Here is a 21787-nt window from a genome sequence, read left to right on the forward strand (position 1 = left end):
GCATAAGGCAAGGCATAATGAACAAACAATTTTTCTAAAGATTTATTCATTCATTTATTCTATGTATATTGCTCTCTTCAGGCACACCAGAAGAGGGCAGGCATCATATCTCATTACAGATGGTTGTGAGCCACCATATGGTTGCTGGGATTTGAACTCAGGACCTCTGGAAGAGCAGACAGTGCTCTTAACCACTGAACCACCTCTCCAGCCCCATGAACAAACAATTTTTAAGTCTAGGAGCAAGTTAAGTAAGTCCACTTCACGTGAGATATAAAGAAGCACATTCGTCGAGTCACCCAACAGGTAAGACTGAGATACATAGACTCTGAAGCTAGGTTGAGAACTCAGCTATTGCTTCCTGGCCTAAGACACGTCATGATACTGGACAAACATGAGCTTCTATTCATGGAGGCAGCAATAGGGAATTCTTGCTAAGCCAATCAATTGGAAACAGTTGTTTCATTAATTAATTATTTCACTGTCAGCCTTAATTAGTACATTATGAGAACTGTGCATCTGAGGGTCTGTTCATTTCTGCTTTCCTTACTAATAATGCTATAGGATTCTTCTTTATATTAGTTTTCATAGATTATTTTGAAAATGTGTCCCATATTATATATTATAGAGACTGTGATTTCAATAATAATCTATGAATTCAATGAGATTTTCCTTACTGGACATTATAAGAATTTTTTCCACAACCATAGTCTTAAGGCATTGAATTAAAATATGTCTCAGTACAGACTTTTCCTTTTAGATTGTGTTTTGAGAATGTTATGCATATCTACTATCTTTGCATCATTTGCATTTCATCATCAGCCCTCCTAACACTTCTATGTTAATTCTTATTAATCTCAGATTCATGGCTTCTATTTCTTTAGTTGTGTGTGTGTGTGTGTGTGTGTGTGTGTGTGTGTGTGTGTGTGTGTATTTATACTTAATCACTTGGACTGTGACCTCTCCTTGGTGAAGAGTAGTGCTCCATGTCTTACCAGCCATCCACCACTTCTAGCCTATCATCATGGATGCTAAAGTACTAGCAAGGCCAAAGGAATAGAAAGTGTTCTGTGAGCATTGTCTAATATATCAGAGGAACATGTATTCAAGAATGCCACACAATTTTTTGTGAATTTCTTTAACTTATCCTCCTATTATGTTCACTGGACCTCTTAAAAAATTGAATATTGAACCGTCATCTTTGAATACGTGATTCCTTCTCCATTCTCTTTAGACTCATGTTCAAATACCTTTGTGTTACAAAGCATAGAAACATAGTTATTGTTCCATAGGTATCTGAGGAACTGTGCATCTGTAATTCTTCTCATTGGAAAAAGATAACTGTGATCTTCTTGTTAAAAGTTGGTAAATTCTCTGAACTTTTATTTCTAGATCAATAACCACATCAAGTAATTTCTTCTATTATTGAACACATTTTGTACTTATTACTTTTGGAACTTTCATTCTGATATATATATATATATATCAGAATGAAATAATAATAATAATAATAATAATAAGATATATATATCTTATTATTCTCTATTCTCTCTCTCTCTCTCTCTCTCTCTCTGTGTGTATGTGTGTGTGTGTGTTATTATGTGTGCTTTTCTCTCTCTATCTCTCTCTGTTTATATTTTTCATTGACTTTGCTAATATATTCTATATTTTTACTATAGAGTGTTTTAATTGCTACAGAAGTTTTTTAATAGTCGCCGTGAAAATTGATAAACCAAGTATATTTCATCAGAAGTTTGACATTTCTTATAAGTAATTGATATTGCATATTCATAGGATCTCCAACCACCAAGTCGATCAAGCCTTGCTCTAAATAATGTTTGGAAAGCACATGTGATTAAGCTGTTGTTGTTGTTTTTCTAACAGGGAAGAGCAGCAGATTATTCTCTGGAAGTTACAATAAAACAACTCATTAAAGTTTTTGTTTTTTACTGTGTACTCTAATGTAAAGTTGCTGTGAAACATGAAGCAGTATTTTATAGCTTATATTAAAATCCATAGTATTTTGTATAAGGGATTTGAACATCTGCTTTTGACATATGAAGCGGTTTACCTTAGAACCAACAGATGCCAGATTAAAGAATGACTCCATGCTGTCTTTTAAGTAGGTGTTAGCATTTCAGCTTATTTCAATTGTGTCTTGTATACTTGTCTACTACCCTAAAACCATATTATGCCCAAATGTTTTGTAATTGGCATACACCTATTCTCATTAGCACTAGCATGAAGTAGAGAGTGCTTTTAAAGATGCTATTTTGCTAACATTTTTTATTATCTTACTCATTTTCATGGTACTTGTGTTAATTTAATTGATTTTTACCATAGGGCTCACACTGGACCTTGTTCTCAATTGCTAAAAGAGTCACTGTGGGTGACCTCGACATAGAGATTAGTTATTCTCTCTAGGGAAAAACAAATCTCCAGTTCTCAAGATCAAAATCTCCAGTCTAGGCTGCTAGTTGTGTTCAGACTCTCTTGTTGATATTTCAAGCTCAAACAATATCACTCTTTAAAGGGATTTGACTTCAAGCATCGAAGTGCAATGTGGCATTTCCAAGGCTGTCTAGAATAAGAATTGAAATCACTGCATATTTGTATAAAGCCTCATTTGCCTGTGCCATTGATACTCTCAACTGTGTATGTATGAGAAGGAATTAGTCTTAGTCCTCAGCTAAGGGCAGTTATTCGGTACTAGAATTATTTATGGAGCAAAATTCACATGGGTAAGAAACTGTTGTTTCTTATTTAGCTGAAGGGCATCTTACTCCTGGGGAGAAGGAGAAACATTACAAAGGCTGCATTTATTGTGGCAACATTCCATCTACAAATATTCTTAGTCATTCATTGTAGCTAATAGAGTACCTCAGACCACCAGGATAAAGAATTAGATAAAATAATATAAACATTTGGCCTAGGTCTAGTCCATGCTTACTTTTTGATTGGTGGTTCTGTTTTTTTGAGATCCTCAGGAGTCCATATTAATTGACTCTGTTATGTAAATTTTATTGAAAATTTGTATTATATTTCTGGATCAGAAATCTCCCCTACATATTTCTTTCCAGATATTTAATTCTCCACCTCTTTAGCATCTTACCTTCTTTCTCTTTATTAAACAAATTTTCATATAACAAACCAAGGAACAAAATGCACAAAGACAACAAAAACAGTAAACAACAACCCCATCACACACACACACACACTCACACACACACACACCACTGCACCATACTACACCACACACACATACATTTAATATTCCTCTGTATTATAAAATATCCAAACTGAGAAATATATGTTCCTTGGAGTTGGTAGGATATTTACTCAACTGATCTTACTACAAAGATGATGACATAACAGTTCAAAAGTGCACAAGTATGTATACACTCATCCACATACTATAAATTAAGTTACTTATTGCTTAAATAATTATGAAAAAGAGAATGTGATATGATTGCCAATCATTATCACATCCAACAACATCTGATAAAACTATGCCCAGCAGAAAACATTTCTGTTTGTTTTCAGGGTTCACATTTTATTATCTCCCAGTGGGTAGTGCTGGGAATTAAAGAATATAGATCCAGTATAGAAAAATATGTAATGAAACCTTATGATATTTTGTATGTTTATGAGTATATGCTGCAAAATAAATCATATTTATGGGGAAAAGTAAAGAATTAAATACCAGTTTTTAAAAATTTTTTTGTAGACAAAAAAAAAGGATTGATTAAATGATGCATCTTACAGTTTTAAAAAGTCAAGCAAGTTTCAGTTGATATGAACACTCCCCATGAGTAAGGGAAAAGTATTGAGGAAGTCAGTTGGCCTTTTCATCTTTTCAACAGGTATATCATTCTCCTAATCCTTGTTTCTAAAGCCACTGTTGGATGTCAACATCTTTGAAGCCATATCTTAGATCAGATTACGCCCCTTCCATCTAGCCTTTTTTATCTGTGTCATCACAAATCCAAACTCTCTCTAATTTTCTTTTATAAACACCCATGTTTTTTTAAGAGTAAGACCAGTTTCCTCATGTCCAATGCTTTAGTGACATCGACAAAGTACCCCAAGTATCAAGGATTGCAATCTGCATGTTCCTTTATCTTCCCTCCCTTCCTCTTTCCTCAACTTCCTCCTCCTCCTCTCCCTGCATATGATTCATTATTCAGTATTTGAAAGAATTCTATTAGAAAACATTGATAGAAATATATGTGAAATATTTAAAAATATTCATAATTATTTATTTATTGTCAATCCAGTTTTAATTTAGGCCAAAACTTTCATTTTATTTATTGGAACATAGTTTGTGCACACATTAGTAGTTACTTTTTGTGACTTCTGTTCTTTATCCAAACAACTTATGTGCATTTTAAATTGAGAAACAACTTTCATTTGTGTTTTGCTATTTATTAACATTAATACTAAACCCAAAACTGAGAAAAATTGACTGAAGGAAATGATTTCCGAATTTTGGCTGATGCATTCAAATAGATTGAAAACTCACAAATAATAATTACCTAAAAAGGAATAAATTTAAGGCTTCTTCATAAAACAAAAGATAATTGATTGACAAACAAGAAACTGCACATATTTAAAAAATAATACATAAAACAGATGCTATCAAGTTTTCAATAAAAGTCTGTGCATTTTAGGAACATGCTAATGTTAATTATTGGTCAGTAGTCATTCTGCAAGATTTCCAGACAGATGTAACCTTGCTTGGTGTGAACTTATCTGCTATGAAAAAAGTTCAAATTCCCAAGGTTTCCAGAATGTGAAGGACACACAAATTAAATTTATGCAGACAACTCAGCGTCACTGACGATCATGCAGTCATGAGGGATCTGCTTGAAAACTCCTTCATGTAGCTGAGCCCAGTCAAATCTTTGAACTGTAAGATTTCATAAAAAGTTTTACATTGATATTTAGAACTGTTTCCAAGATGAGGATGCTATAGATTAGAAAACTTCAGTAAATATTCACTGAATAATAAACAAATAAATTTGAGTTTCTCTTAGAATTTTAATTAAATTATTATAATTACATTATATTATTAGTTTTGAAGTTATAATACGATATTACCATTTACATACTTCCATTTCCTCCCTCCATCACCAAGCATAAATCATATTCACTATTTGTCAAATTCATGTTTTTTCCTATAATTGCAGTTATATACTTGTATTTCTATATACAACCTCTTCATTCCATGTAATAGTACACATAAGCATGCACACACACACACACACACACACACACACACATTCAGGCTGAACAGTTCATGTTGAATAATTGTGTGTGCGGGGGTATTTCCTGGACAAAATAATATATTCCACTCTTAGCACTTCTGACTTGCCCATATTCCCTTGTCTAGGGTGTTAGGTCCTGCAAGTGTTTCACTTTTCATCATGTCATCTCCATTGGTGACATCATTATTCACACCTTTAGGCAGCCATATTGATGGATTCCTCTCTGATTTTTATAGGAGACAGAACCTCACCACAAATGTCCTGTCTCTCTGCCTCTTACAATCATTTTGCCTCATTTTCACAATGTTTCCTGAAACCTAGGTATAAGAACACCATTGTTTGTCTTTCAGTTGGAAGAGAGCAGCACATCCTCTTGTTCTCTGCATTTTTCATTAATTTTTGTCTTCTGTGCTGATCTCTTGTCTGTGGTAAACCTTGCTTTCTTGGGGTTATGGCTGCAACTACACTTTTTGTAGGTATCAGCATAAATATTTAGAATGTAAATAGTAATTGCCTGTTTATTAAAGTGGTAATTGTAGGATCATTTTATGCTTTCATGACGCCACTAGCCCTGAATATTTGTCTAGATTTCCAACTCCAAGCATGCCTTTTCTGTTTATTGAATGTGTATTAAATCCAAATTAAAGAGCTATGGCTTTGCACCTAGGTATGTGAGCCACGACTGATGTTTTCAGGAATGTACAGTTTGAACTGGGTAACTAATAAAGTGGCTCCCTTAGGGGTCCTTTTATGCTTTCCTGGTTTCAGTATTTGCCAAATATTGACAATAGTTATATTTCTGTACTCATATATTTATTAAAATAACTAAAAGGGAGTGATACCACTGGGGTGATGAATCCACATAAAATCTTCATACTAACAAAATACCAAGAATGACAAGAGAAACTTCCACTTGGCCAGTTTGTCAGTGTGGTCCAAATAACTCTCAAGATGACAGAGAATTGATGAAGCCTTTGAATCATTCTCTGAGATAAATGTAAGACCCTGTTGCTGAAGATACTATACACTTAGGACATATTTTTTGTTTTATGTGAAGTATACTCAAGTTTGCTCGTGGTGTGCTGCCTATGAGCTCTCCGCCGCGGCAGCAACCAGGAAGATCTGCGCCGCCCTTTCTGGGAGCTTCCATGCACCAGGGTTCCAGATGGCGTTTGGTGTTTTCCTCTGGCATCAGAGATGTGTGCAGAGTGCAGTCTCTTCTGGTTTCCCAGGCGTGTCTGCCTCTGAAGGTTTAGCTCTCCCTCCCACGGGATTTCGGTGCAGAAAACTGTTTATCCGGTCGGTCCCTTCAGGTTCTGGTGGTGTCTCAGATGCAGCAGACCTGCTGCTCCTGGGCCCTCCTCTATGGGAACTCAGAGGCCGTATACAGTTTCCTCTTGGGCCAGGGATGTGGGCAGGGGTGGGCAGTGTTGGTGGTCTCTTCTGCTCTGCAGCCTCAGGAGTGCCCACCTGACCAGGCGGTGAGGTCTCTCTCCCACGGGGTTTGGGAGCAGAGAACTGCTGCGGGCAGGGATCCGTGGGTTTGGGACTCCTGCTAACCACTGGAAATGCCCGGTCCTAGAAAGATTTTGCCTCTGTGTGTCCTGAGTTCACCAGGCAGGTTGCTTGCAGCAGAAAAGTTGGTCTTACCTGTGGTCCCGAGGCTCAAGTTTGCTCGTGGGATGAAGTATATCTATTCTAAAAGTACCCATCTTCTATAATGAACTACAGAATATTAATTATTGCAGGGAGAAGAATAATTATTCTCTTTTTACAATGTAAATGTTTAGTATACTTACAATATAAATGTATCAAAATATGTATTTTCATACAAAAACATTTAGTTTTTCTACAAACAGATACTTTGACACATCTATATTAAACCCATCAAAATTAAAGAAAAAAAGTCTACCAGTTATCATGAGCCCCTTCATTGGTTATCTAGTTCAAATTGTCCACTCCTAAAAACATCAGACAAACAAAACCAGCAATATAAAATTGTAAGGTTATGCATATGTATATGTAAAATTAACTTATAATTGTACATATAAAATAATAAAAAAAGAAAATATCTTATTAATCTTAGAGGGGGCTGATATGGGAGAAGTTGAAGGGAAGAGTTCTCAGGGATAAAGGGAAGAAAGGGAAATGAGAGAGGGAAGTCTTTTATTTTATTAAAAATACATAACTATTTTAAAATAGGTGCCCAAAAATGAATCTAGGATTAGAGCAAAGAGACCTCAAGAAAAGAAAAGGTATCTAAAACATACCTCTAACCTATCCATTGTTCTAGTAATTTCATCGTACAACAAAATTAAAAATAAAACAACTAAAAAAATCAACACATCAAAATTTGACAGAACAAATCAACAGAACGAAAATAGCCCAAGAGAAAGCACAAGAATCAGAGATCCTCTCATTTGTACACTCAGGAACCCTATAAAAATTGTATACTGGAAATCATAGGATACACAGATGATCTGGTGCAGTCCATGCAGCCCCTACACATGCTGCTCCTGTCCCTGTGAGATCCTAAGAGCATTTGCCATTTTCCTTTAGAGGCCTTTCTTATTGAGGTGCCTTCCCTCTCCTTTGGCTCTTATATTATGTCTGCTTCTCTTCCTCAAGGGTCCCTGATCTCTTAGAGGAGTTATTTGATGGAGACACTCCATTTAGAGCTGAGTGTTCTAAGGTCTGTCATTCTCTGCGTGTTATCTGGCTGTAGGATTTGGTATTGGTTTCTGTCTGCTGTAGGAGGAGATTCTGGTATGAATACTGATCAAGGATTGGTTTAGGTACTCTACTATGCAATAGAACAGAATGTCATTATAAGGTATCTTATTCATATATATATATATGTACATATATATATACACATATATACATATATTTATCATTTTATAATAGTAGTGATTAGTTTTATCCTCACTGCCTGGGCTGTATGATATCTTGTTCATGGCCACCCAAATTGTTTCAGGAATGTGTTCTATCTTGTGAAGTAGGCTTTAAGCCAAATCATAAATGAGTTGATTACACCCAAAAGCTTCCTGCCACCACTAACCTAGCATATCTCATAGACTGGACAGGGTTTTAGGTTAAAGGATTTGTCATTGGATGGTGATTATGTTTTCTTTTGGTAGAATGCCAACTAACGTTTTTACCAAAGACACTAGGAAATGGGGCAAAGTTTCTATGTAGGCATAGGTTCAACATCTTGTTCATTGAGTTGTATAGGTTGTGTCTTCAACAGTGGGGCCTTGTTGTTCATTTCTGGAGAGCAACCTATAATCCTGGCAACAACTTGAGTTGTTTATGGATTCCAATTGACTCCTTTGACCAACAATTCAATTAGATATAACCCAATCTGACTACTCGAAGCTTCATTACCTGACAAGAAATGGCCAGGTGCAGATTTGTCTCCCTGAAAAGGCAAACCAAAATAATTTGGAGATTTTGTCTTATCCCAATCAAAATGACAAAGGTCAACAAAACAACTGACAGCAAATACTTGAACAAGAGGAATGCTCATTTCTTATTTATGGAATTGCAAGCTGGTCAGCTACTTAGGAATTTGAATTATAGGTGTCTCATGAAGCTAAAAGCAAATCTATCATGTCGTCCAGTTGTAGCACTCCTTAACATATGACAAAATAGTTCAGTATCTTACTTCACAAACATTTATTCAGCTATGATCATTGCTGCTCTATTCACAATAACTAGGAATCAAAAGCGAATTGTTTTTCAGCAAAAAAAAATTGTATAATGAAACTGCAGTACACAGACATTATTTGAACAGATAAATAGAATAAAAATTTGCATTTTCATCAGTGAAACTAGAAAATACTATCTTGAGTGAAATAACTCAGATACAGAAAGATTAATATTCCATATTCTCTCATCTTTGGTTCCTAGCTTTGAAGTCTTCTTTTTTCAATATATAACTTGTAGAAACCTCAGAAATCCTCTAGTTTTTCAAGGTTATGTATTTTTTCATTCCACAGGACTTTAGTTAACATTTTCTATCAACTTAACTATGAGGTTTCTTCCCATTTCTCCTATAATGATCTAAGGCATGCCTTATTACTTCAGGAATCAGTTTAATTTTTATTACAAGCTTTTAATTTCTTTATATGCTGCTTCTCTTTATCAAAACTATCAGACTCAAAACTTATATTTAATGTGCTTGCATTATGCAATAGGCACTAGTTATGTGACATATACAAGATTCTTGTTTATTGTTTCACATAATTCTTTCCTAATCTGTCTTACATATTAAAGCCAAATTGTCAACTTCTGGTCATCTATTTAATACATATATTAGATTTGAAAGAGGCTACATTTTCTATGGTATTATTATTTTAGAATGCATATATGCAATAAACAGATACTAAGTTAACTTTAGGTGGTAACAAGTACATGAAGAAAAATAAATGAAATTGAACAAAATGTATCTAGAATATAGTGTGGTCAGGAGGAGATTTCACTTAGAGTAATCATGTAAGACTCTCGGAAAGTAACAATTACTTTTGATTCTACTTATATTGAGGTGAGCATATCCAGTTACTCAAAAATGTTTTAAGCAGCAAGGACATACAATACAAAGATTCAAGGTACCATAATCAATTGACTAATTAAAAAGATTAATGTTAAATCCCTTGGAATGCAAATATAAAGGTTGTGACAGCATTAAATAAATACATTATAAGGGTTTTCAGATAGAATGTGTCTACAAATTAGAAGATCAGGGAATTTGACTTTTATAGCTGGTATGTGAAAAAAAGATAATGCAGTTACAAGGAGAAAGGATTAACATGATATAATTTATAAAATGTTGTCCTTGAACACTTAACTTAATAACTGATTAGAATACTGGGATAAGGGATATTAATTAATGTCAACAAAACTCAAGTTAATTTCCACAGAATACTCTTAGGCATATTGAGAGGAAACAGTGTGGATATTTGATGCATGGTGCACAAGAAGGTGTCCAGTAATTAGAATGCTTGGACGTATTCTGCAAGTGGTGAAAGTTACCATGGGCTCTGTTTTTAGAATGACAGTTACTGAAATTCAACTGTTTCAGGAGTTAATTATGTTTTCTGAATAATAGATCTTTTGAAAACACAGTTGATAGAATGATGGCACAAAAGAAATCAGCTTAGGTGAAAGATAGAAATGAACACAGAAATCATTCTGGTTTGATGTAAAGATGAGCTATAAATAAGAGGAAAGAGAGACAGAGAATGGGAAGAAAATGCCATTAATTAAAACTACATTGCTGTTTTCACATAACTGAGGAAGCCATCCTGTGTATATTCCATTGTATTTAAAACTAAATTGCAGGGACAAAGTATATAGGTGACCGATTTAGATACTCTTCTGTTATAATGATAAAAAAAAACTGACAAAAATCATTTTAAGGGAGATAGATGTATTTTCACTTACTCTTGAACACACTAGTCTCCATCTTTGCAAATGAAAGTCTTAAATGCTTGAAGCAACTTGACATAGTGTATCTAGATCCCAAAGTGTACATCCCTGCATGATGGTCAATCATTTACTCATGTACACAGCCCAGATTCTATATACAGTTAGGAGTGATCACCTCACATTAATATTCATAACCAAAACAATCCCCCAACAGGCATGTAGAGAGTCTTGTCTCCATGAGGTTTATATTTGGTTAGGCATTTAATCAATTTACCCACCACAGTGGCAAATTCCATCAGTTACTTTTAGTCCACCCCAGAAAATTCTAACCAGAAATAACTTGAGAGAGGAAAAGATTTATTTTGGCTCAAGACATCTAATCACTCTTAGTCCCATCAGAGAATGAAGGGCAAAGCAGGGTAGCTTTCTCTGTGCCTGGAAGAAGTATGTGGAGCGAGTGAGCTGAATGACCATTTAATGACAGGGCCCATATAAAGTAAAAACTCTCACTACTAATGATTAAAAGCCCAGATGGAACAAAAACTTTCATGCGTTTTTACCTACAGTGTTGGTTTATACAATCACCTGTCCATGCTTCATATGAAACATAAGTAATAATGAGAAATAACAATTAGATTATGTGCTGACCTATGTATTGGAAAACATTTTCCTTATAATATATTCTTATAATGATTTATCCCCAAAGAGTTCCCTGACCATCCTTACCTTCATCCACAACTAACTCCATGCCCCTTCTTCCTCTCTAACTTACAAAAACCGAAAATAAATATAAAAAAACAAATATACAAAAATATTTTTATTGAACTTACTCTTCTACTCCTTTCACAGCTGTTGAACTTGGTAGAAAAGTCATGTTTATTAAATGCACGTAGGTAGTGAATTTTAAAAACAAACACATTTGGGTCTGCTCTCATAATTCTACATATGAATATGACTGCTATTCAATATTTTATATTTCTATGTTTACTAAAAACTTTTTTATGATATTGTAATTTAAATTACCCATTTTAAAACTCTTTTGTTAATTTTATGAGTGAAAATCTTTCATTTCCTTTGAAAGGCCACACAGGGATGAAGTACTGGTGAGCAGCAACTTTCATCAATACATGGAATTGATCAGTCTATTAACTACTTGTAACTCCAAAATGTGGCCAAAATAAATTAATCTGAAAAAAGCACAGTCTATACTTACTAAGAAACTGAAAATAATCCCCAGAAGAATAATTTGTAATTTTATATATTTCTGCCAGTGTCCCTGCAGTACTTTTCTTGATTTCACATTCAATATCTCTGCCTCTTCCTTGGAAGAATTTAAGCTTCTGAGTATAAATAGACTAAAAGAGTACAGTCTATGAAAGCTATCTATTTCTGGAGACAAAATAATCTCAAAATAAGGTATTCAATAATGAAACTAAGTGACATGAGCTAGCAATGCCCTAGATTTGGATATATGCGGATTATGTTTATGAACTTTACAGAAATTGAATTAAAGTTTATCCTCAATAACACTAAGTTGTTGAAAATATTTTGGAGAAATCTGTCAACACAATATGAACACAGATATAAGGTCAGCATTTGGGTGAAAAGAGAAATACAAGTTTGAAGCCTGCTTTGCCAAGATACTGAAATACAGAAAATTACAGAACTTAGAAAATACAGAAAAGAAAGAAAGAGAAAGGAAGAGGAAGAGAGGAGAGGGAGAATCCAGAGAACCAGGGATAGTTATCATAAGTTATTATAGATATGACAAGAAGAATTGATCTTTGTATACTCAACCATTCAAAACCTTTATACCTTCAATTTATAACTCAAATTTACACATATGTGTGGATCATATGGGAACTACTCAAAAGAAAAGCTATAAAGGAGGAATTATAGGGGAGAGAAATTGTGAGTTTTAAATTTTTTCTGTGTGATAGTTTAAGTAGCAATTAAGTCAGGAGATAGACAAGTATGTCATCAAACATTACATGTGACTGTGAAGGCATTTATGGATCAGAACATTTGAACAGTAGACTATGTTCATAGTTCATTGCCAAGCTGATCTGGATGTGTCTCATCTAATACCTAATCGGGTGAATACCATATAAGTGGTGTAAAGAAGGCCATGTGAGAATTTCTGCCAGATGGGCAATATTGTGCCTTTCATGTTCACAAGTCTGCTGAATTTCAGGATATTTAAGCTCCTGATCTCCCCCAAATTTACTTTATATCTCCATTTTATATTATGATCATAAGCAAGTACAAGAAAGTTAAAGATTTGCAACTCCTTCAGATTTATCTTTAATAGCTTTTAGAGGCAAATCTGTTAAAGGTTTTGTCCTTAGGATAGTGATATGGAAATTTCTGGAAGTTGGTCCTGGAGAAAGAACATTGGGTCAGTATGGTTATTTACAGAAGAGTAACAAGAAAAGCAAACCTTTTCCTTTTCATTTATCCTTTATTTTGTTCTCCAAGTTTGGAAGAGTTATCTGCCCCAGATTTACCAACATTGTATCTCAGCAATGCAACAGAGGCTGTGTCATCCCAAGGGTATAAAAGGGCTACTATATTTTAATTAAATACTTAAACTGATCTCAGGAGGCTCATTCATTGCTACCAGCCCCAGTGTTCTAGGTTCCCAAATGAAAGATTCCCAAATGAAAGAAAAAAAATATATATATATACACACTTATAAATATATTTTTTTTCAATGTCTGGGCCACTTCCTAACCTCCACAGTCTACTCTACCTTCTGATTTTATTCCTGAGTTATTATTTATTAAATCCTATATTCCATCTTTCTTCTTTGGATCCAGTCAGAGGTCCCTCTTGGGTGGTGATCCCTTGGCTCCTACATGACTATCCTGTAAATTGTCAGGTGTACAGCCTTTCCTTTCCTTCTCCTAGAATGGCAGATGTCCTTTCCCTTCTCTTGTCGTGGTCCCTCATCCCAATCCTAAAAGTCCTGCCTGTGTCTGTCCTGCCCAGCCATTGGTTGCCAGCAACTTTATTTACCAGTTAGAACCAATTGGGAGCAGGGTCATTCAATGTCTTACACTGGGGCATGGATTCTCATGGAAACAATTTTAGGGACCCAAATCAACATAATACAAGCAGCCACACCATGTAACCATTTACTTTTTGTAAGTTAATTACTTCAGTTATTTTTTAATTGTGACAGAAAATTTTCAAAATCAATTTCTTCAGAAAAGGCCACATTGGTAAAAACAACAACAACAGAAAACAGCAAAAAAACCAAAAACAACAACAACCACAATCACCACCACCACAACAACAACAAAAAAAAACAAACAAAAAAAAAACAATGTCAGGACCATATTTATTCATGTCATTAAAAGTACTTGGTTCTCATTTTATCAAAGAATAGATTTTCACATTTTAGTCATGTAATAATTTATAACAGTATTACCTCTAAGGCATTACTTTATGGTGATCATATACATATTTTAAATACACATCTAAATTTTTAAAGAACACATTTTATTTCTATTTTACAATATTTCAGTTCCCTGCTCTCTGTTCAAAAATGTCTTATACACATAAATTATTTAAAAAATTCTTTTGAAATGCAAAAACATACTATAAGTTTGTTTTCTCGGTTTTCTAAGTATTTATTACATATTATATTTAGAGTGTTCATTTAAGTTTCTCTCTGAAAGCCTTGGGTATCTTTCTTTGCTTTATTCAATGTCTTAGAACCTCCCAAAATCAAGAAATAAATAAAAGCTCTCCTTATGTGTAGTTTCCCAATGAACATGTTGCCTTGGTTTGAAATACTTTTTTTTTGCACTTTTCTTTTTTTCTTTTTTTACTGGATAGTATATATATTTACATTTTAAATGTTCTCCCCTTCCCCCCACTAACATGCCCCCTTCCCCTGCTTCTATGAAGATCCTCCCCCAACTGCCCATCCACCCACTCTCACTCACCTCAATGCCCTGGCATTCCCCTATATTGGGGAAATAAATGAGCCTTCACAGGACCAAGGGCTTCGCCTCCTATTGGTTTGTGGTGTTTTAAGAAGGGCTTTAATAACCAATCACAGAAAAACACATGGTATGCACTCATTGATAAGTGGCTATTAGCCCAAATGTGAATTACCCTAGATGCACAGAACACATAAACTCAAGAAGGATGACCAAAATGTGAATGCTTCACTCCTTTAAAGAGGGGAACAAAAAACCTTGGCAGGAAATAGGGAGGCAAAATTTAGAACAGAGGCAGAAGGAACACCCATTCAGAGCCTGCCCCACATGTGGCCCATACATATACAGCCACCCCATTAAACAAGATGGATGAAGCAAAGAAGTGCAGGCCAACAGGAACCGGATGTAGATCTCTCCAGAATACAGCAAATACATAGGCGAATGCCACCAGCAATCCACTGAACTGAGAATGGGACCCCCGTTGAAGGAATCTTAAAGGACTTGAAGAGCTTGAAGGGGCTCAAGACCCCATAGGAACAACAATTTCAACTAACCAGAGCTTCCAGGGACTAAGCCACTACCCAAAGGCTATACATGGACTGACCCTGGACTCTAATCTCATAGGTAGCAATGAATAGCCTAGTATGAGCACCAGTGCAAGGAGACGCCCTTGGTCCTGCCAAGACTGAACCCCCAGTGAACGTGATTGTTGGGGGGAGGGTGGTAATGGGGGGAGGATGGGGAGGGGAAATGCACATAGAAGGGGAGGATGGGGGGGAGGGATTAGAGCGATGTTGGCCCGGAAACTGGGAATAATAATCGAAATGTAAATAAGAAATACTCAAGTTAATAAAGATAAAAAATTAAAAAATAAAAAGCTCCTGTCTCAAAAAAAAAAAAAGAAGGGCAATAATTATCTTTTTTCTATTATATTTATCAAACTGAAGAGGTTATACTTACTTTTTATCTTTTAATATAGAAAATATTACACTGGCTACCTGTTCAAATTGGCAATTTCTTTTAACTATTTGAATTATGTGTTTCGACACAGTTTCCAATGCTTTAACTGAAGGGCAGGCTTATGATCAATAATATTTAGGGTTATCATGAGTGAGGAGCCACTGCCTTCCTTCCTGCCTGTCATCCAGGACTCCAAAGAGTGGTGTTTTGTGGTTTTATTTCTATCACCGTTGTGTGTTTTTTCTTCCTTTCTCCTAATGTGTCATTCCATAAAAGGAATGTGCATAAAATCAAGCATTTGTGAAATGTTGGTGAATTTCCTATTTTTTATGAAGACGCTGCTAATTCAATTTATGAGGTTGTTCTAAAATTAGACAGAAATTGGGTAGATATGGATGTGGCAAATCTACAGTATCTGCACCAGTACAACAATAGCATTTTAAGCTATTCACAAATCTATTTCAACTTGAATCCTGAAACAACTGGGGTGAAATTGAAAATGTACTTTAAATTTGTTTGGTAAAAAGGATACTCTGCCCTGAATTCAAATCATTCTCATTTTTTCAATTAATTTATTCTCAAATTCTTGATATATTACCATTTTGGGAATTTAGATTCTCTTGGCTATATAATTTTTTCTTTAGTCATTTGAAACTACCAAGCAATGAAGACACATGAAGAGACAGACCCATGACTCCAGCCACATATGTAGCAGAGGATGGCATTGTCCAGTATCAATAGGAGGAAAAGCCCTTGGTCCTGTGAAGGCTCCTTTCTCTAATGTAGGGGAATGTAAATGTGTTGAGGTAGAAGTAGGGGGGGGGTTGTGAGTTTCCACATAGCATGAGCATCCTCATAGAAGCAGGGCAGGTAAGAGACGGTATGGGGGGGGGAAGGGGATAACATTTGAAATGTAAATATATAAACTATCCAAGAAATTTTAAAACCTTTCAAATATGATTCAACTTGGTTCTTCATAGATAAATCTAAAACAATCAGAATTTCATTATGAAACTTTCCTGGATTACATAGCTTGCAAATGAAAATAATTATTTTTAATGTATTCACACAATGCTATGTTTATATACAATATAATATAATGTATAATATATATGATATATATGTAATATATATATGATGCTAGATTAGATGAAAATCATAGTCAAATTATTAAATTAAAAAAGGACACTTATTCTAGATATATGCTCATTTAGTTCCCTTATTTACATATTGTTATTTGTTCTGAGAGTATGCCAAGTGTAACTTCATCATGATTATGTTATTTATTTGAGTGGCAATTTACTAGCTTCTTCTTCATCTACTGAGGATTAAATTTTCAAACTTGCTTTTCCCTAAGCAGTGGCAAAAAATGCTACATTAGATCATTCTGACAGTTACCACCAAATTGGAATTATAATTTAATTAATTGACTGTTATTTGTCATTAATTTATGCTGAATGTTTCAGAAAAATTTCAAATATAGTATTTGAATATATACATAAAACTAGTTTAAATAATATTCAATAATTTAACCTGAATCTGGAATGAATGCTATCGTTGTAAACTTAGCAGGATCATAGATGAGATGCACTGGAAGACGTTTGTTTAAGACAGAGAAAGGTGAATGTTTCATGAGTATATTTTTCATAGAGTAATACTCAATTATAATAATCACAAATGAAATATTCTGACAGGTTCAAGTGGTTTATTCCCACATCATCAACTTGACGAGATATATTTGATTTGTCAGGATTCTACTGTACACCGCTTCCTACACATGGATGAATTGAGATATAACCATAAAAATGCATGGAACATTTAAATATTATTTTTAACGTTACAGATGCATTATGGATGTCATAAATTCATTAGCAATTAAAACAAACATAATGATTGAAACTAGATATTATATAGTATTGACATTAGCCATATCTGTTCAAAATTCTTTAATAGAGTTAATAGCATGTATGAAATTAATGCATGATAGGTGTATAAAGCTCAACATTTGCCTATGGGATAGTATTATTCTAGAGCTGAGTGTATATACTTAAAAGAAGTAACATTATAAATGGAAACAATGCTAAGTGGAAATTCACAGTAGAGAATATAAAATCTACCCACTTTTGACCAAAAGAAAATAGCTGTCAGCCTCTTAGGTTTCTTAGAAATGAGAAGATCTCTTGAGGGTCCTATTTCATTTTCTTTGGAACCTGGGGGACCCAAGCTCATTATATCTGTCATGTACAGTGACAGGTGTAGTTACAGCTGCAAAATGATCCCCTTTTATATCTCAATTTCCATGTTCTAAGAAGGAAGAATATTTCACTCTTCTTCTGGAAATTTGCCATTATTTAGCCTTAGGCCAAAAATCTTTAGTTTTTTTTTTTTTCCTTTTTTCTTACATCTTAAAGTTGTCATGGGCAGCAAAGATACACTTTTTCCTCTGCCAAATACTTAGAGCAAAATTCACTTTATGAAGTAAGTTAAAAATCCTAAAAGTATAAAATATTCAGTACAGACAGTGCTTTTCTCAATAGTAAGCATAATGCTCATCCCCAAAAATTGATTTATAGGAAATTCACTTAGTAATTTTTCAATTATTCAAAACGAGAGGATAAAAACATGCTGAAGAAGCTGTGTGCTGTGTTGCTCCCAGACACTTCCAAATTCTCATCAGACACTCATGGTTTCGCTTAAGGTGGTGAAAACTGTGCCCTCTTACTTTGTTGTTTTGATACTTCTCTCTGTAGCATGCCTGCTGTTATGATGAGGCAGGTCCAGAAAATACACTTTAAGGAGACTTTGTGGAATTAACTGGAAATACTTGTAAGCTTTTATGGATGAAACTGTTCCTCTTTATGTTTCTGAAGGATGCATAAGTGATATAGAAATCCTACCTTTATTTTATGATAGAGGGTTCTTAATAACAAGTGCTGACTTCAGAAACTCAAAAAAACTTTCTTCACTTGAGATAGCTCTAAGTGTGTTTGGAAACTCTGAGTCATTCAGTTACAACTGTGATTAGGGAGTTGTAAGAGAGAATGCATAAGGAAGAGTTAGTTCAAAACTCTTAGACATTTTTCCCATCATATTTGAGGTCTCACATCTAATATAGAGTTTAAAGTTTCATTGTGGAATTTAAGAGCTGCACGGCATCTTTGCTGAGTGCTTTCCACATGTTGAGTTTGTGGTGAACACTGGGAAATGCATAGACCACACATAGGCAGAGCACCTTATACTTTTCTCTGGATAGAAGCCAGCCTATTGTGAACAAATTCCTGTCAAATTAACAAATGGATAAAGTATATTTGTAAAAAAGCTTTTGAAAGGTGTAAGTGAAATACCAATAGAGAAATTTAAGGACGTATAATGTCGGAGAGTAGAACAGCAAGGTATCAAGTTTCTTAGAAGAGTGGGAATACCAGGGATGATATGCTAAAAATGGTTGTTTGTCAGAACCTTAAATTCCATGTGAATTTTTTAATTCAATAATCACAATTTCAATATTTTTTCTGGTTTATCAGAATGCTTGTGGAAAATCTTGGAAAACATACAATAACACTTTCAATATAAATCTGTAATTAGCAATATCTCAGTATTAAATAACACTGGCAAATACTTATCCAGTTGTACCCTATATAATCTGAAATTTTAACTGTGCGAAGATAGCCGACAACACTAGGGTAACAGCTCCTATTATCTGATTATTTATTTAAATCTGCAGACACATTTGAAGTCAGTAGAGTCTCAGAAGACAATTTTGTCATGTCAGTTATTTTAAATGAATGATGATATTAAGACATGCTTAACATAATGTATGAAATTCTTGGCTGCGTAGGTATGATCAATGCTATGAAATAGGAAGATTTTATCTAGAGAAACTAAATAGTTCCTTGCCACTATGGTAAATGCAAAATAAGTGATGGAGGGTGTGATTCCTGTAGCATAAAGGAACTATTTTTAATGTGTCCATGGCCATGAAGTCAGGCTGTTTTATCAAAGGCAAGTCCTAAAAAAGAAAGAACAGGAAATATATACCTAAATTCGTCCATCTGAATAATTCCAATATCTTTTCATAAAATTCCATTAACAGTACCCACCCTGAAGCTAGCCCAGAAACCCTCCAAAATTGTACTTCTCTTTTTTTTATTGAGAAAGGTACGATCGAATTATAAAATTATACAATGTATTTTGACTGTTCCATTTTCAAATGAAGATTTTATCATTTTGGGTTTAAAAAATACTATGTAAACTTTTGAGTGAAAATTATTTATTGCTTGATCATTCTACGATGTTCTTCATATTTTAACATGAATCTATAAATAAATGGAAAAGTGGGTTGGGGTTCTGAGGTTTAAGAAAATAAACAGTCTTTGAGAAAAAATGTGCTACATTGAACAGTGTAACTTTTTCTTTTAGGTAAAATAAAAAAAAATAAGAAATCCAAAGAAACAAATGTCCAGTGCCAAAGTACAAAAACTGGTTTCTCATACTCTGTCATTATATGTTAGTTAAAAAAATCCGTGGTGTTTTAACATCTAGAATTCATGATGGAATGTGTTAAAAGTTTATATGACATGGGGGGATGATGTGGTTGTAAAAATGAATAAAATGTAGTTCTTTTTTCCAACACTTTGAGGGGAAAATATATATTTAATGATGTAAGACAAACAAAGGTACTAAAGTACATATGAGCATACTGTTGGAGGATGCCCACTGAACAAAAGTATTCAGAAAAGTTTCAAGAAAGTAGACAGTTTTTAAACACAAAGCATGAAACATGGAACTAAGAAATGAAATGGTAGGTGTATAAAATCTTAATCAGACCATAGATTATGCCAGGTATTAAAATTGGAGGCATATTTGCATAGACCAAAATAATACATTAAGCAAACTATTATTATAAGAATTTATCCAATATGGATTTATCACAGCAATAACTGCAAAACACACGACTGATTAAAGCACTAGTATTCAAAATATTTTAAAGTCATTTCACTTTGTAAAAAGAGTAGATAATATAAAAATATTGAGTGCAAAATATTCTGTGCAAGTTATTTGGAATTAGGAAGTGTCTATCTGCTGGCATTCTTCTTGGGGGAGGGCTGCAATGGGGGGAGGATTGGGAGGGGAACACCCATATAGAAGGGGAGGGGAAGGGGTTAGGGCGATGTTGGCATGAATGGAAACTGGGAAAGGGAATAATGTTTGAAATGTTATTTCTAATGTTTTGGTGTTAGCCAGGTTGAGAAGCCGTTAGTCCTTTCAAGGCTGGATCCCCCAGTATAGGGGAATATCAAGGCAGGAAGTTGGGAAGGGAGGAAAAGGGATAACATTTGAAATGTAAATAAAAATATGTAATAAAATTTTTTAAAAATTAAAAAAAGAAGTGTCTAAGATATTCCAATACTATCTTCACTGTATGGAACTTTCATTGCCAAATGTTATAGGTTCTTTGAGACAAGAAAATTTGTAGAGAGAGTGGAAATACAACTGTATATGCCTAAAACATGTCAATTATTAAATCCAACAAGATGATTTTAAACTTGAACACAAAGCATTTATAAATAATAATTATATAATTGAGATTGTGCTAATAGAAGATATATGCATAATTTACAATATTCATAAAATGAGCTCTAATGTATGCAATACCTAGGTTAAGAAAATAACTGAATTAGTATTTAAGCTTATTGTTTTCAGATTTAAATGGGCAGGAAAGAAATTTTAAAATAGAGATTCTAAATTAGTAGTCTGGTAAAGAGACTAGTAAGAGTCTCCCAGAAGATACTATGGCCAATGTGCTTATGCAATTCAAGGGGACTCTTTGAATTACAAGTCATTAGATAGACCGTTTCACTGTTTCTTTTTATTAACCTCCCTCAGGTCTAGAATTTACCATGAGGCTGAGTTAGTTTTAAGCATGACTTTGAGTTTTTTATATCTTACTACTTATATATGTCTCTCAAAATTCTGTGAATGCTGAATATGTACATATTTATGTTATATACTAGGATTTATGATGTATATTACTTATTTTTATACATTTAATTTTAATTATTTTTAGTTGAAACATTTATTTTTCCTCTAGTGTATATCCTTTCTTATATAAATTATAAATTATTGGTCATGTAGCTATATTTTTTATTTTAAATTTATAATGGGATATTTGTTTATCAT

The sequence above is a fragment of the Rattus rattus genome, chromosome 13 (assembly GCF_011064425.1).
Source record: "Rattus rattus isolate New Zealand chromosome 13, Rrattus_CSIRO_v1, whole genome shotgun sequence".
Classification (NCBI taxonomy): Eukaryota; Metazoa; Chordata; class Mammalia; order Rodentia; family Muridae; genus Rattus; species Rattus rattus.